At 43.4% G+C, this 14175-nt stretch overlaps 1 protein-coding gene across 4 annotated transcripts in view; it reads left to right on the top strand.

The window, feature by feature from the left end:
• The window catches only part of LOC136440141 (matrix metalloproteinase-24-like), a 78331-nt gene that overhangs the window by 29517 nt on the left and 34639 nt on the right, over positions 1-14175 (top strand). The window contains exon 1 of one of the 4 annotated variants that reach the window (XM_066436017.1): positions 9228-9371. The exons of the other annotated variants lie outside the window; for them this stretch is intronic. The gene's annotated coding sequence lies outside the window, so the exon portion shown is untranslated. Of the gene's footprint in view, positions 1-9227; positions 9372-14175 lie in introns of those variants that run through there. 4 annotated transcript variants of the gene reach the window in all.

Below are 14175 nucleotides of genomic sequence, written 5' to 3'. Positions count from 1 at the left end.
GAGAGGACAGCTAACAAAACTCCGGTTTAAGTGGTGTCTTTGTGCCACATTGATACATGACGGATATTAGGAAGCACGTGCACCTGATACGAAAAATCGAAGCTGTTATGAATGAAAGAACGGTTCAAAAATGCTGGTGTGTTAGCCTCATGCAGCAGTCTCGTCCAATGGGTAGTACATAGCTTTAGCCTCCACCAGGCCCTCCTACGGGCGTATTGATCGTAGAATTCGGCAGAAAAAGAAATAATTAGCCAGTAGAGTCAGTCCATGGTGAAGGAATGAAACCCAGGCAAATATTCTCCCTATAGCCAGCGTAGTTAGTCTCGCCGTGGAGTGTTCTAGAGTATCAGCATGCGTAGTTAGATTGCATTTACTGTTATCAATGAATTAGTTAAGCTCTTTGAAATTGTTAGAGATTAGCAGTAGTTTAACTGCCGTGTATGTACAAGTTGCCATACATTGTACCTGTTACATTAAGTTGACGTGCGATAAAAATATGTGAAAATGGCACCCTGGCGGGGCCCAGTCATTGTTTAATATAATGACACTTGACATGTGCCCTAAAACATACACTGCGTGGGTGGCTAGTGAAATGACAACCCGTGTATCTGTAACATATAGGGGTTGCTCTAAATGTCGTTCTACATGTCTACACGTTGAAAAATTTGCCCCTCCCGTCATGCAGCGCGACCTTTGACCTCCCGCAGAACCCCCTCCATTTTGTCTGTCTGTTGCGGTTTCCGATCAATCAAACTGCAAGGGTCCTGAGATCCGCCCAACATTTTTCTTTCCTTCCTATGTCGTTTATTCTATTAAAAAAGACCAGGAACCTCATTCACATCCACTTCTGTTGGGAGAAAGTGATATCTGATTTCCTCTTGCACTGCAACCCAGTCTATTGATAAGCTAAGATCCACACTTATTGGATCTTCAAGTTTCAGTGCACACGGTTTTAGTCGTGCAGTATTGGGACGCCTGTGACATACACGTTATCTACGAGTTTTCAAGGCTTTGTTTGAGTCATTTTTAAGTGGCTCTCCCGTGCTTGAGTCTCTTTGATTCCACCGGCGCTGGATTTTTCTAGTTACCTATCACTGCTGGTAAGTACATTTTTCTGATGATTCCAAAGCAAATCTTAGTCTCTGGATCGGCTTGTTTTCTAAGTGCATTTCGCTCACTTTTAGCAAATACGGGCTTTAAGCAGATAGAATAGGGATAATACTTAAAAGGATTTCTAATGCGCAAATTTCCCATGTGATACAAAGACATCGGTGATTCTATACTCCAGTTTGATCAAGCTTGAACAAAAACTGCTACAGCGATTCGAGACCTCTTCAAAGGCAAAATTGCAACTTAATGTTCGCTATACATAGCACTACACGTGCGAACTAGCCTTCAAATGTTTTCCTTCGTTGGGTTTTAAGTTATACCAAACGTCAATGATACACTGCAATGCTATGCACAGTCATCTAAAAAATCAGTCATTAGTCGCCAGAGTTACAGCACATTCCAATGTATTCATCGTACGCTGAAAAAATGTGAGAGACAGTCATTAGACGTGTTCTCAGGGGAATGTTTGTAAAATTGCAAATAATCCTCCGCCAAATCAGTTTGTTCGCCTTTGAAATTAGATCCTTCTAATGAATCGATCTCGACGTAAGAAATTACGTACATTCGATCACTTGATTCGTACAAGGCAAACAAAAATCTGATACCCTTTCTTTGATTGGAATGGCAAGCCATGGCGATTTGAAGTATGTCTGTAATGTTTCAATTACCAAAGTTTGACAAAGCCAAGATTTTCTCAAATAGACTGTAGTTCCCTTGTAATGCAAACAAATTTTGTCTCCTATAACAGGTTATCAAAACGACGAAATTGGCCATTTCTTATAGAAATAACAGCGATATCAAAGATTCTCTTCTTAATACAATGCTAAACTTTCTTCCAACACTAATATATTCACGGATCAAATTTTCAACGACCACTGTCGCCTTCTTCCAATATAGATTATCTTCCTTGCTGTTTCAAAGATGGCTTCCCCATAGATTATCTTTTGGCCGTTTCACAAATTTCCCATCGTTATCATGGTATCCAGCCGCGTGTGACATCGGATTAACAAACTTCCCCTCCCCAATCATTTCCCAAAGTAAACTCGAGCAAGACGAGAGATTTGGGTTAATCCCCGGGAAAGTACCCATGTGTGATTAGCTATGCGCTAACGGGGAGCCTGTCTCAAAAGAGTTGCTGCGCTAGATGCTGGCGCCTTTTGTTCCTCATGATCCCCTGTTGGTGTTTGGAATACCTTACAGAGGTTCCTGGTAGTGGTGTCTTTCCTGTAGTGTCAGAAGACACACGGGCAGACTTAAAGAAGCTGAGAGGGATCTTCTCTCCCTTTGCAGGAGGTTCGCTCGGATGTGACAAGCGAGGATTTAAGAAAATCCAAACGTGAGAGGATTCTCTTAAGGCACAAATCTTGTACAACTTCCGGATTTCCTATCCAGTGTTTCTCATGAGTAGCCTGGGTATCATCCTCCGTAGTTTACCACTGGCTGCCCTCTTTCGTTTGCTTACCACGTTAAGAGAGCGGTAACTACGGAAGATGGTACCCAGGCTAACTCATGAATGGCATAGGTATTGGCCGTAGGTGTGTGGGGTGTGTGTGTGGAGTGGTGGTGTCTTTTATTGAGGCCCTTGGATCCTTTGATGTTCACAATGACTCGGGCTTGTACTGGTAGTGTATCTTTCATTACGCCTTCAAGACGTTGTCATCTCACGGTCTTATCGTTTCTTAAGAGCGTGGTAGAGAAGATTAAGTGGCAAACACTTGTGTCTGAAAGAGGGCCATACCGCGTGGGTATTCAATGTATCTACCGCCATGTCGCGTGGTGCTATTCTGTTACATGGCTTACCGTCTCGCTTTGTTCACGACCACTGTTTGAGTAATCTCTCCCGCACCGGGGTTAGGTTTAGGGTTAGCCTGGTTGAGCTTACAACTGTGGGGGCGGTCACACGAGGCACACCGATAGACTTTCGACCAGTCCGTACTTGTAAAAACACAAGTCAGTGTACATATATACAAGGAACATAAAGGTAGTTCCATAGGATTTTTGAGGTCGAAGGGGCAGTGGGTTGTTGTCCTCTGTGTCTAGGGCACGGTGTTGAAAGGCGGTGCCCAGCCCTAGCGCTCCTTCCACCGCCTTTTACCTCCCCAACCGAAGTCAGGTACCCATTTTTGCACCAGGGTTGGAGTGAGGAATTCGTGTTAAGTCAATTTCCCAAGGGCACAACATCTTTAGCATGGCAGGGCTTTCGAACCCAGGACCTCTGGGGTCTGTGCCAAACACCCTAACCGTTACGCCAACATGACAACACAAGGAAGATAACTACTGTAAATTCATCTACTTTCGCGGTGGTTTTATTTCGCGGTAGGCACGTCAACAATTTTGTACAACGGTAGTAATGAATTGTACATTGCAAACGCATATTCGCGGCACCATGAATTCGCGGCGGAGAGTTCACTGCGAAAATAATACCACCGCGAACGTTTCAAGATTTACAGTATGTATAATTTCCCAGTCAACACGCGAGGAAAAGGGTTGGGCTACACAAACCAGCGATGTACGTAGTGAACTTGCGCAGGAATGTTCTCACTAACCATGGAAGGAATCTCGTGTCGTGATCCAGCGGTTAGAAATGAGTTCAGTTTATTGGGATGACATTTAGCTCCTTTCCGGCACTCGTAAAAGCACCCGTCTCGCTCATGTGTAAGGTATAGGGTTCCACTACCGATCTACCCACAACTGACGTGTGAAGCAGTCTTCTAGTAGGTTGAGAGGTTCAAGAAAGTGACAATTTTATCACGTAGAAAAAAGATCACACTTTATACCGGAACAATTAGGAGTGAGTGGATCAAACCTGTACAGCCCTATACGTGCTGCATGGCCTCAAGTAGGCAATCAGGCAATAGTAAGGTCACCAGAGTCAAGAGCTTCTTGTCATTTCGGAAATGCATGCCTCCGACAAAAAAAATCTCTCAAACGTCTACAGCATAAAATCATTATCTCCTGTGCTCACATTAGAGCATAGCGCCAAAGCTGCCATGCTTATTAAGTACACTTGATGTATTCTTCCTATTAGCAAGTTGATTGACAGAAGACAAGGGTCCAATATGTTTCTGATGTCGGTAAAAATACCACATCCCCCACAGGCCGGACACTTGGATTGGTTCTATGATGTGTGCTCAGCTGCGTGTATGACTCATACACTAGGACACTTCCCCGGCATTCAGTCGTTTTACAAACGATCTCTATGTAGGAGGATTGTGTATCAATATTTTTTATAAATATTTGTCAGCCTGTGGGATTTAGATAAACATTCATATCGATAATCATGTGAAGATGTGGTATGTCGGCATTGGCCTATGCTTTATGATAGCGAGAGGGTAGGGGTGCTACCCTCCTTGGTTATAGGAAGTACACGTGTCTGAGTCCACTACCAGTGTGAGTGGATCAAACATATGATACACCCCCACTGGCCGCAGCTTTACTCTCCAAGCAGAGAAGCCGGTTCCTGGTTTTTGACGTGTTTTTAGGCGTTTTTGTCGGGATTTCTACTTTGTCATGTTTTTTTAAACCACACTAGAGACAGAAGACCATGACGAAATAGAAAGCCCGACAAAACAACTAAAACACATCAAAAACCAGCCGGAACCACTCCTCTGCTTGGAGAGTACGAATCGTCTCGTAGTGAGCTAGGTCAAAGGAATTCAAACTTCTTGAGACATTACCAATGAAGGCCTATGATTTGTGATAGCTAGGAGGTTCTATCCATTTTGTTATAGGAAGTATACGTGCCTGAAACGACTACTAGTGTGGGTGGATCAAACATACACTCTCGCTGGCCGCATCTTGGCGATCATATCGTAGTGAGGTCAAATTAAGGAATTCAAACTTCCCGAGACATTACCAATAGAGGCCAATGGTTTGTGATAGCTGGAGGTTCTATCCACTTCGTTATAGGAAGTGTACGTGACTGAGGCCACTACTAGTGTGAGTGGATCAAACAAATGATACAACCTGCTGGCCGCAGCTTGGCAATCATATCGTAGTGAGGTCAAAGGAATTCGAACGTTTAGAGACATTACAAATAATGCACGAAGCATTTCCCCTACAGACCTTGAACTTTTCAAACCACCTATCTTCCTTTGACTGTCCCCGGTATTAAGGGGACACCCCCTATACGCACTATTGTTAATCCACCCTTTTGACTTATGCCGTCGACAATTACAAGGTCTTTGTGACTTTTGAGGCGCAAATGTCAAAATTAAGTTATAGAAGTAACAAAAGGAACCAGCACTGGCGCTAATCCCTACTTAAGTCTCGTCCTTGGACAGTGTCTTCAGGTAACACCTGTGCAAGATTACAAGGTTCGGGACCGCTCACTCATTTTCCGACCGATTAAGTTGGCGTTCGAGCCCCACATGCCATGGTACACTCCCCGTGATTGGGTCCGACCCTACAAGTATGTTGTCCTGGTGTTGGTGGCAAACCGTTGCTCGTACTTAGGGCCTCCTTATTTCATCAGGGGATTGGATTTTGAAGGTCATAGGAGATTTCCAAATCAGTGCTGAGTTATGCTTAGGAAAAAGGGGCCCCGCCGGGAAGTTCACGGCCTGTTTTTTTCTCTCACTTTTGGGCGTGACCCCTACGTGGCCCCATGGGGCACCCTGTGGCTGCCGGGCTATTTTTGGGCACGGTCGGGCTCTGGAAGTTTTAACACGGAGTTAAAATCAACGCGGGACCCGGTAACAAATAGACACCGTAAGCTAATTGTGAGAACATCAGAGGGACCATTCTGGTGTCCGACTGTTCACTGGGACATATTTTTGTCTTCGGGGCCCGGCCGATACAACACTCCCTACGGGCACCGGTGCAACTGTGACCGTAGCATCATTTTGGTGCCTAAAAAGACTGCCAAAACAACCCTAATTTCTTCTTGTCGAGTAGCACAAGGCCCTAATCTGCAGATCATGAAGCCGTTTAGGTGAAACATTTGAGTTCTATTTGCTTCACAACAAGGTGCTACTGATCGTAGTCCAATTTTGTTAATATCAAAGCAGATGTAGGGACCGGCTCAGTGTTTTTTTACGGCAGTGTGTACGTCTTTCTAGTGGTTCGCGTTTTTACCTCTTCTCCTAACCGTAAAACACTGAACCAGACCCTACATCTGCTTGGAGATTACGTTACTTTGTGTACTTTTGTGTATTGTTCGTCTACAGTCAAATCATATGTTTTCCTGAAGGGAGATGTTGTCCACATGATTTGACAACATAAAACATGCAACTTGATATGCCTTTTCCAATCCTTTTTCCGCAAGGTTTCTGAAGAGAACAATTTTTTGCTGTATCATTTATGCCATACCAGGCAACGGTGAATAAGCTATTTTACAGACAGTGCTTATTTTGGATACAGGTCAAGTAACCCAGACAACTAGCACGTTGTTTATGATATCTTTAGTAGACATGGAAGGAAGAGATCGTTACATAATTGCATCAAGACATCTTGAACTATATAAATATGCTGGTCATCTGTCATTTTGTAACCCACATTAGAAACCAGAAAGTCATTATCTCTCAAGGTGTTTGCAAGACGACTCGGGCTTGCAATGATTCCAACAAGTCTCTTTCTTTGACTTTGACTTCATTTGGATTCACAATTAACTTGGCATTTCAGTAGTCTCTACCAGACTAACCACGTCGGCTATAGGGTGGTTTGGCCACCATAGGGTTTCATTTGCAGGCGCAGTTATAGTAACGTTACCGTGGACTGACTCTACTGGCCTTCCTTTTTGCCGACTTCTACGTTCCATATCCCCGTAGAAAGGCCTATTGGAGGCTAGCATATTAGCTAGCTATTCTTCCTGTGGTCATTTACGTGTAGTTTATCAAGGAGGTTTAATCAAGACCACATGATACAACTACAGAACAACCAGATACAAAACATTGAACTTGCAAATGAAGCTTGATTATGATGTTTTACTATTTGTGCTCCAAGTTGAGCCAAACAGTCGTATCATCCAATCACACTAATCGCAAAGTGTGTCACATCAAGAATGGTTACATTCATCGTCCGACAATGTCCATAGCTAGGCGTCGTCGTCGCCATGTTTCCTGTCCCCCTCAAGCTACGGACGGCAATCGGTCTACACAGTAGAGAAAACGCCCTTTGGATGACCGTTTCCATTGTTTCTGACAGAAAACGTCCATCTGCAGACGACACCTGAGGCAAAACCACGCCGCCAGACACCACGCAGGTCAGCCCTGTCACTGATTGACTGACAGGCCCGCAGACGACAGATTCGGTCACACCCAAAGGATTTCAGAAGTGTCCTCAACCTCTCGGCCTCTTGTTTCCGCGAAAAGACGTTGTCGCGAAAGAAGGACGTGTACACATGGCGCCTTATCTCAGGAATTCTGTATTATCAGCAAAACGAATTCTTAAATGATAAAGATGTCTACAACCTGATGGAATCTTAAACACCGTTTAATTAGGGGGGTTTGAAACAAAATGGAGGTAATGATGACGTAACGACTGCAATCAGGCAATAATCTCCAAGCAGATGTATGGTGGTAGGACAGTGTCCACGCACAGGCCAAACAATATCCAAAATATCCAACCGGCCACGGCCCATGGAAACTGTCCTGCAACCGTAGATCTGCTTAGAGATTACAGGCAACCCAGTATTTGAGTTCACTTGATGTCCATGTTTCGTAAGGACAAAGTAATTTCCTGTGATGAACACCATTCGTCTAATCAAGAAACGTTTTTAGTGCACTACTTTTGTAACTAGTATCAGTTAATTGTGGAATGATAAAGTTAGTGATCAGTTTCTTTGTTATGTTTGCATCTGTTCATCTAAGGAATGGCGATTGAAAGGGGATCATGAATAAATCTGTCAGGCGTGGTGCCTCTCCGTAAATTGTATTCTGCAGTCTTTTGGAGGAGGTGGTGGAATGTGAAAGTCTATAGCTTGACGATCCAGGGTTTGGTCTCCCCCCCCCCTCTCTCTGTGTGTGTGTTGTAGGGGTGGGGGGCTTCCAAAGTTTTATCGTTTAGCATAGCATAGCACTAGGACATTTCTCACGCCTAAGATTTCTTTTGAGGGAGGGGGCCCGGTCACTCCCCCCTCTCTCTGTGTGTATGTGTGTGTATGTCGTAGGGGTGAGGGGCTTCCAAAGTTTCATCGTATATAGCATAGCACTACTGCCAAAAGGACATTTCTCACGCCCGATTTTTTTTTTTGAGGGAGGGGGTCCGGCAGATGTCACAAAGACGAACGTCCGATCTCTTTCAGCCCGACACCGGCTTCGTGACAGAAGTAAATGAAATATTCTCACAGAATTACAGGACTTATTTCCTCCGTAAGTCAAGCGAACATGTCAATTATCTTAGGCGGCGGAAGCAAACTTCCGAGCCGGATGCCGGAATGTAAAAAGATAACCCATTTTGTCACCGCTTTTCAAATAGAATCCTATATGTTTGATTCGATCAAATAAATAGATAGAAGAAAACTCCTGTCATTTGAACATCCATTGCTTTCAGCCATTGATAACTACCATATCTTCTTACACTACTTTTTCTTTTCCAGTAGAGCCCAATTAACGATCGTCTGTTGCCAGAGGGGCTATCATTTATAAGTCTCTGTTATTTCCCTTCGTCTCAATGTTAGAAGACAGTTTAGCGCCCCAAAGATATCATCTGATGAGTCATAATATTTTGTCCTATCTGAATGTTTGCACGATGTATTTGTTCTCATATCTAAAGGACGTTGAGTTTACCTTGTGAGTACACATCGAAACATTGGTGTAGTTATTTCAGATACGCATAAAATAACAAGTCTAATCGCGGATAATCCTCGGTCTATTGAGAGAAACGTCAACAAACACAACAGGTGGATTGGTGGATCAGTGCAGGCGGAAGGACGTCACTCTTACCGTAGAACCACTTATTGTTACAAACTTTATTCCTCTACCTGTCCTGTTGCAAAACTAGTCACGAATATTAAACAACCCTGATCCGAACAAGTACTTGCAGTGGTTTCCAAAAAAATGTAATGCATTTAGTATTGTTTCCAAGTGATCGTTCATACATGTACTCAACGTCGCGATAATTGGTGGATGTACGGTAAATGCCAGTATAAGTGACCGGGGTAAGTGACAGCGTAGGTAGCATTCTTGGCGGGACACCGTAGGAGCACAAAGGGAGAGGACCTCGTCTGTAAATAACAACATTGGTTCGTCAGCCAAGGACGATACAAGGCACAAGAAACGTCTCGCGCCATCAGGAGTTGTAGAAGAAGTATCCAATCCCCGGTGAGTCTGCAGATATACATGCATGTTCTTGTGCTGTCTTCTAGGAGACCAGGAAACAGGCAAAAAAATGTAGCTACCAGCCACCCGTTTGATAATGATCATTTGTGAGTACCGGCATTTCTCCGGGAGCTTAAATTTCTAGCCTCTACCAGACTAACTACGCTGGCTATATGAGAATAATTTTGCCAGGGTATAGTTTGGCCACCAAACTGGGTTTCATTGGCCAGGGAGAAATGTTAACCTTCCCGCAGACTGACTCTCTTGGCCAGTAATTCACCCTATTTTTGCGAATTCTACTCCCCGTACGCCATAGAAAGGCCTGGCGGAGGCTAACGTTTCGCGGTGGGGGGATGGACTCGCTAGCGCGCCCGCAGAAAAAAAAAGCTTGCGAGTTATAGGTCAAGTAGTAGCTTATAAGATAACAACAACGTAGAGGTTGGGTTTGGATTAGCTTCACTGAAATGTATAGAAACGCGTGTGACAAAGAAATGGATTATTTCCTATGCTGAGGACATATGGGTAATTAACGTTTCCAGGGTTACGGAACGGTATGATATGATTATGTATCTCTATTCGTTCCTTTGTTTTTTTAACTGAAGTCCTGTGTGTAAAACTGTCGGGCTTTTCCCAAAGGCCTTAATTCTATAACAAGGAATTTCTCTGGTATTCAGTAGAAGTAGACTATGAGTGCTCTACGCGTCGCTACATGTGTGACGACAACTTCACGGAACACTTGCAAACTCAAAACGTAGATGCTAAATGGCCGACTAACAATTTTGGAGCTTTGTTGACCGAAAGCGTGGCCTGGCCAGGGAGAAAGACCGGTCGTCTAGCCGTGTGAAGAGCGTGCCCAACCACTCTTCGGTACATGCCTATGTAAATAAACCAGACTTCGTGTGATTTTTACGAACATTACCGTAAGTTCCCGAACAGGGTCACGAACAATTCCGAATACTCGTTTGAATTGAAGAGCGACTTTATGGTGGTAGCCAGATGACACCACAGACGTAACGACCTATTCTACAATGTAGATCACTAGATGAGGGTTGGTGTGTTAGTAGTGGTAAAACACTTGTTGTGGTCTGCTTGGTTTATAGCATGCAATAGAAAACAGGTTGATTAGTAGGTTGTGTTGTGCGTGTCTTAACACTGCATGTTATTAAATAGATGTGCATTACATGTCAGAAAAATGGCGCCTGTACAATTGGAGAACTTTCCCAAACTCTTACCATAGCTGAAATCAGGAATAGATTCAAAGGAGTATGGATGGTGTTTCATATGATGTATCGGGCGATGGGGGAGGGGGGCGTCGAAAAAAACCCAATACCCCAGGGCATGCACGGACACGGAATACATTTTGGCAACATAAGCTTGTCTTCCTTGCTTGTGGGAACCCCGTTCCGTGATGTATCACCTAATCCTGCAGTTCCATGCTCCACTGAGTACGCATACGTGTTTGAGAAAGAGCTTTCACCCCTTAGTTCTTACCTGAACTCGCGACAGGTACCGTGTACTAGAGAGTACACAGTTTGACACCTTGTGTTCGACACGTTTTGTTTTGCAATTTCCGCTGTTTATTTTCAACGTTGTCTTCCACTATGGAACCTTTGTTCTCTCTCTGTCATGTCTGTTGAGTTCAACAAAGATTTCTTTACCACAAAATACCAAAGTTACCATAATCGTGTTTCTACACATCAGTTTGTCTACGTTTCCTTCCTTTATTATGAATGCATCCATTCCTCCTGGCCTGTTTATGTGACTACCTGTCCTTGTTAGGCTACAAAAGCCGCTGTGTCTGTTCGGCATAGATTGCGCACTGTCACGAGAGATACATATCGCTTATCTTGTTTCCTATCTCGAATTGGTGCATGTCTAAATCCGCCATTGTCACTGGAAGTCGAGTCTCCACAGAACTCGTACGGATATACAGACGGCAACAGAGCATTTATTTTCGAATCTATTTGAGGTAATCGTTTGCACACAGGATATTTTAGTGACAAGACTGCTTCTTTTTTTGACAATTGTCCAGCAAAGTAAACATAACAAGATTTAAGGTCAATGACCAATCACTAATGTCAACTGTGCTCTCTCTCTCTCCCTTTCTCTCTCTCTGTTTCTGTCTCTCTCCCTCTTTCTCTCTCTCTCACAGACACACGAAAGCCAGGTTGTCGTCACTCTGAATTGAGTAAAGGAGTGAAAAGAGATTTTTCATCACTGTTCTATAGAAATATGGTCTAACTAAAAGTTTAAAAGACAAATTTCAAAGAGCGAAATAAAGAAACATTCAAAAACAGACATGTAATATATAAGGGAATGCTGCGTATATCTGTATTATACCATTGGCTTATTCGGATGAAATACAGATAACACAAAAAGAAATAAACAAAAGACGATTGTAGAGTTTAGTTTATATGACATAAGAAAAAGCAATACGTGTCTGTTTAAACAGCTTGAAAGATCGAGTAATTTGAAGTAACTGCAGATAGGATATATTCTAGCTCGCTGCACTAAGATGATGGTAAATATACCGCTGTTTAGTGCAGGTGTTCCCGGGCCACCTTACCTGACCTAAGCCTTTAGGATCACTACCCTTTAATCTCCATACGCACATGTCCAAGATGCGCTTAGATCACAGGGCCCGGTATTAGATAGGACTGGCAATCAGGAAATGTCGGTATGTCAGCGATACTTTGGAGCAAAGCCACTGGCAGCGAGAGTTTGTGTAGAATGACTAGTTTCCAAGCAAGCCCAATGGTTGCAAAGACCGAATCCAGCTGGCAGAAATAATTTTGTTTTGCAATCTGACAACTTACCTGGCTAGCGCTGACTGGAGCTTCTCTGGCTAGCTTGTACGATTTTAGCACCGTGGAGATATTCTTTGAGATTATAGAATGACATAGTTTGTTCGTTACAACCTAAACAGTACAGATAGTCGTAAATTACCATTGGGAAGTGTCAAAGTTTAAAAGTGTTTTGTCTGAGGATACACCGACACTTTGTCCTCCATGCCAATACTGTTTGTCAGATTTCTATCTCTTTAAAAGATTCACTTTGGTAGTTTAACACTGACAGTTCGAACTAAGTGGATTTTACCGTCCTGTGAAGAGATCGAAATCTTCAAAGCGGTTAAAAGAAACCGTCGTGTTTTGGTTAGGGCAGGGTTGTGTGTGACGCCGTCAACCGGAAGTAAGGTAGGGGCTGGTTGGACCGTGCTATTGTGAATCGGCGCACGTATCACAGGTAAGATAACATTCTCAAAGACGGCCTGCATTAAAGACAAGATGTTATCTGTGTGCAGGTATCTCCGTGATGCTATCCGCGGTCTAGCGGGATTGTGGGCCCCGCGATTCCCATAACACTGCCGGGTGTTTTGAGCCGGTAGTTGTGGTCTTTGAAGTACCGCCTGGAAGAAGAGCGGTTTGGGGCTTTTTCGTGTAAACATGAATTTGTGCGATCAACGTTCTATAATAAGCATGCATAAAGAAAAGATGGGGCGTTGGGTTGATAGAAAAGCTGGTATTAGGCTTGTCAAGGCGTCACATCAGTGCTTTCATCACTATAGCAACAGCAAACGTCAGTTTATGTCTTAGTTTTCGCGCGCCATTAAGATGGATGCCAGTGTAAATACCACTTTGTCATGGTACTTGCAATATCATAACACTCACATCGATGGTTGAATTATATGGATGACATCATCTGGGCACCCCAAAACTGATGCGAGCGTGCGAATAAAAAGAATTGGACCACAAAAAAAGTTGCCTTCATTATGAAATCTACGTGGTGAGGAAGGTTGAACAAATGACTGAACACACAGAGCATGACATACGAAACATTAAATTCTTTATCTATGTTGTTTCATATCTTCTTTGACTTTGGAAGACTTTTACTCGAGATTTGAAATATATTTTCATTAAGCTTACTTGTTACACATGGCAGAAATTACTTGCACCAAGAAATGTTTGCGTACTCAACATTAACCTTACAGCATGGTTGCCAACTTTTTTTGGGAAACGGACGACGAAAATTGATACGCGCGCGGATGTCATCCATATAGTTAAGGCAGTGTGGCCTAGTGTGCTGATAAATTTAAGAAAGAGTCAGTCTTATTTTTGTTTGAAGCAGACGCTATTGTCAGAAATAACATCCGGAGAAAAAACAACCTATCGGATAAGACGTGTTGACGGTGTATCAAGCGATACCTAAGGATAACACTCAGATTGTGATACTTAATGCTATCAGTTTAGCAATGTAAACACGGACGCTAAGTGGAAACAAAGTGTTGTTTTTACACCGCTATTCTGGTTTGTGTGTCTTAAGCGACACAGTGTCTTGCTGCGAGAAGTGGCTGGATTAATCTGGACAAGATTACGACAAAATCAAAACTTTGCAGGGTTTTTACCATTCAAGTGATACATAGTGCTTAGGGATGTCCCTATAGCTCAGTCGAGCTCCTGGACACAGTCGGTTCAAGTCCCGGGGTCAGGACATCTCGGTTGGAGCTGCACCGTCTTTCGGAAGGGACGTAAAATTGAGGTCCTGTGTTCGAGGAGGTGCTTCGAGCACAATGGGAAAGGACAAGCAACCTCTCCCTGTAAAAATATACCCCGCTACTGAAGCAGCAAGAAAACTTGCACTAAGCACTACACGAGTCTATAAGGAAGAAAAAAGGATATAGTACTTTGCTGGAAGGTTGCATTGTTCAATCCCGTTCTCATCGGTATTGAAAAGAAAACAAGATGAAGAACGTACTAAATTGAGAAATGAGTGAGGGAAAATTGCTAAGAAGGTTTACGAAAATTGAAAA

Source organism: Branchiostoma lanceolatum, chromosome 1 (assembly GCF_035083965.1).
Source record: "Branchiostoma lanceolatum isolate klBraLanc5 chromosome 1, klBraLanc5.hap2, whole genome shotgun sequence".
In the NCBI taxonomy this organism is placed as follows: Eukaryota; Metazoa; Chordata; class Leptocardii; order Amphioxiformes; family Branchiostomatidae; genus Branchiostoma; species Branchiostoma lanceolatum.
The sequence above is the reverse complement of the archived record's forward strand: the minus strand, read 5'-3'. Positions and strand labels throughout refer to the sequence as shown.